Source organism: Dinoponera quadriceps, unplaced genomic scaffold (assembly GCF_001313825.1).
Source record: "Dinoponera quadriceps isolate SergipeBrazil2010 unplaced genomic scaffold, ASM131382v1 scaffold1401, whole genome shotgun sequence".
In the NCBI taxonomy this organism is placed as follows: domain Eukaryota; kingdom Metazoa; phylum Arthropoda; class Insecta; order Hymenoptera; family Formicidae; genus Dinoponera; species Dinoponera quadriceps.
Window position 1 is genome coordinate 6,302 of NW_014555465.1, and position 4,074 is coordinate 10,375.

Below are 4,074 nucleotides of genomic sequence, written 5' to 3' on the forward strand. Positions count from 1 at the left end.
AGACATCACCAAAATAAACTTGTTCTCATAAACTATTCTCAAAATAAACTGTTCTCGTCCAAATAAACTGTTCTCATATTCTTATAAAAATAACTGTTCTTGTAAACATAATATGTTCTTATAAAAATAACTTAAGAAGATTCTTAGTTTTGTTTTTGTTCTTTGGGTAGTCTTCCTCTTCTCCTGGTTAGCCGCGCTCCTTTCCGCGGCTGAGCCTCCGGTTTCACCTTAACCGTATTTTGGTGTTGGGACGATACAAGACCGACAGGCTGCTTACTACCAAAATTGAAGGAAGGAAAGTAACCGTCTATCCTCTCTCGTACATTTTGTATCTTATATACAAAGAATATGTCGAACAGACATCTATTCCTGAAATCTGAATTTCCACGTGCACCTCATGGTCTTGGGATCAGACGGTTACGTCTATCAACTGCAAAGGATTACTTTGAAATTTTGTAAGAGTCATGGTACAAGTATAGGAATGAGGTCAGACGTTATTTGTTTGTATGTGACGATGTATGCATACATGATAGGAAAATATCAATCCGGTTAATTTTTTTCAGGGGCTTTATAGAGCACGATTTAGTTAATTATGCAAAAGAAAACCCAGGAGTAGTTGTATATATTAAACCGAGAAGGCACAGGCGTCTGGTTATAGTTGCCGAAAATTGCATGTACCCACTTATATACATGAAAATACGATGTATTTAAATAAAATTTAATTCACATTGGTACATCTTGTGTAGTAAATGGTAGTAGACAGTGGATGAATGTTTCCAACTACAATCGAGATGATATCATAAAATTGATGGAATTGTTGCGTACACAGATTCATGATAGTGCTTCCTTAAGATTGTGAAAACTATGGCACACGGAATTTCCATCGATCCAAGGACCATGGACACCATTTATGTTCAAAGATCCAACAAGAAATTCGGCGCAGTTTCCAAATGTAACTTATATATATTTTATTACAAGAAACAAAATCTTTTATTCACTGTAGTAAAGAAAAGTGATACGTATCTCTTGAAATATTTTTCTGTAATATATTGATATTCGATTGTTTGACTCACAGAAGAAACTTGGTGCAGCTGTTAAACTAGCTCCTACTGCAACGGAATAACTCATCGAGTTGTTCAAAGCCCAACAATTGTTGGATAACTCTCAAACGACCGATGGAACAGAAACCATGAAACATGAGTGAACACGCTGTTCAAATAAACCATACGCACGTTTGATCGATTCAGAAGACACACACACACACATATGGCGTGTAGAAATTAGAGTCATACATTTCACATATGTACTACATGGGCTGAAAAGTCCCACGATTTTTCAGTACGTGGCGCCACTAGAAAATGAATATGATTTATTTCGAGAGGTTCATCTGTCACTAGTTTATGTGTGAAGTTTCATGACAATTCGTTCATTCGTTTACAAGCTACAGTCGTTTAAGTATCGCTACCTTCGTCTTCGTAAAAAAAATGGAAAAACAGGAATATCGCATATTGATCAAACATTGTTTTTTGATGGGAATAACTCCTGAACATTCAATGAAATGGTTGAAGAAATATTATCCCACATCTGCTCCTTCGAGAACAACAGTTTATCGATGGTTTAGTGAATTTAAAATGGGTCGTACAAGCACCGAAGACGCACCTCGCACTGGAAGACCAAAAGAGGCTACGAATGCGGAAATCGTAAAGCAAATGCATCGAATCGTTTTGAATGATTGTAAAGTAAAGTTGCACGAGTTAGCTGAAGCCGTTGGTATCTCAAAATAACGGGTGGGATACATTTTGCAGGATGTTTTGGATATGAAAAAGCTATCTGCGCGATGGGTGCGGCGTTTGCTGAGCGTCGACCAAAAACAGCAGCATGTTGATAATTCAACGGCCGGTTTGGCGTTGTTGCAGCGTAATCGAGCGGACATTTTTCGACGTTTTGTGACGATGAATGAAACGTGGATCCATTACCATACGCCTGAGTCAAATAGGCAATCTGCAGAGTGGCTGAAAAGCCACGAAAGCAGACAAAAGCGGCCAAAAGACAAACGCTCGGCCGGGAAGGTTTTGGCCTCCGTTTTTTGGGATGCGCATGGCATAATCTTCATCGATTACCTGCAGAAAGGAAGAAAAATTACGGGAGAATATTATGCAGCGTTATTGGACAAACTGAACAACGGAATAAAGAAAAAACGGCCCCATATGGCAAAGAAACAGTTCTGTACCATCACGATAACGCACCATCACACACGTCCTTGAAAGCGATTGCCAATTTGGACCCATTACTATTCGAATTGATTGCGCACCCGCCGTATTCTCCAGACTTGGCCTCCAGCGACTATTATCTGTTCCCAAACCTCAAGCGGTGGCTCCAGGGAAAGAGATTCACATCGAATGAGGAAGTCATCGCGGAAACCGAGGCGTATTTCGAAGGCTTGGACATTTCGTACTACAGAAAGGGTATCGAAATGTTGGTAAATCGCTATACCAAGTGTATCGCACTCGAAGGAAACTACATTGAAGAATAAATATAACTTTGCCCAAAAAACGCTTGTTTTCACTAAAAATTCCGGGACCTGTCAGCCCATGTAGTAGGCGAAGAACCGTGATTGCCGAGTGAATCTTGCGTTTCTCAATGTTCAAACGTGAAAGAAAGCAAACTAAAAAATGTTATAGATACATTCTGCTTTATAACAAAATTTCCACGCCGCAACGTCGAGGAATTCAATCGGCGAGCGATTATTACGTTTCTGCCATAGAAAACTTGAACTAATGCAAATGCACTTTAGGGTTTGAATCTTTTCGATCAAATACGCTAGTTCCACGAGAAAACGCAAAAGAAATCAATCTGCGAGCGAAACTTGCGAGTTTGCGTGTAATGGGCGAAGTAACGTGATTGTCAAGTGAAGCTTGTTTTTCTTTGCGTTAAATCGTGAAAGGGTGCAAACTGAAGAATGTGATTAAAATATTCTGCTTTATTATGTTATTTCCTTGCTGCAGCCTCGAGAAAGTCAAACGGTGAGCGTTTCTTTCGTTTCTACAGTAGAAAACGTGACCTAATGCGAATTCAGGTTTCGGCTTGAACCTTTTCGAACAAATATTTTAGTTCCACTAGAAAACGTAAAGAAAATCATTCTGCAAGCGAAACTTGCGAGTTTGCGTGTAATAGGCAAAGTAACATGATTGTCAAGTGAATCCTGCGATTCTTCACGTTAAATCACGTGAAAGAATGCAAACCGAGGAGTGTCCTTGAAATATTCTGATTTATTGATTTTTCTTTAAATTAGATACCGGGTCTTTAAATTGTACATTAAATATTATAATCAGATTTCAAAGATATGCAGGCATAAACAATAAAAAATATTAATTAATTATTAATTAATCCTATATTACGTTAATATAACAATGATCAAAACAAAAATAAAAGTACGTAAGTTATGTTACTAGTGCCATATATTTTGCTACATAACATAAATATTGCTTTGACATCATGTGTTAACAATTTTTAACCGATTTAGCCAGCTATTTTATCATCAATCATGCCTGTTTCATTTGTCACCGCGGTTTCCTTTGTCGTCGCGGTTTAATATGTTATTGAGAGTAATGATTTCATCAATTTTATGAAACCGCTGAATATGGCTCCAATATTTTCATTTATTAAGTGAGTGCAAAAGTGCATGCGGAGTTGTGAGTAAAAGTCAGACAGTGATTAGGCAAACAAAGTTCTTTATTCAATCAATGATATATTCTCCATCGTTGTCTATAATCTTTTTCCAACGTTCTGGCAGCATACGGATGCCCCGATCATAAAAACTGCGCGGTTTAGATTCGAAGAACGAAGACACGACGTTTTTTAAGGCATCCAAAGAGTCAATTNTTTAACCGATTTAGCCAGCTATTTTATCATCAATCATGCCTGTTTCATTTGTCACCGCGGTTTCCTTTGTCGTCGCGGTTTAATATGTTATTGAGAGTAATGATTTCATCAATTTTATGAAACCGCTGAATATGGCTCCAATATTTTCATTTATTAAGTGAGTGCAAAAGTGCATGCGGAGTTGTGAGTAAA

At 37.9% G+C, this 4,074-nt stretch overlaps 1 pseudogene; it reads left to right on the forward strand.

Annotated features, from left to right (window-relative positions):
* Positions 1-348: 348 nt before the first annotated feature.
* LOC106744322 lies at positions 349-1,204 on the forward strand (annotated as a pseudogene).
* The last annotated feature ends 2,870 nt before the right edge of the window (positions 1,205-4,074 follow it).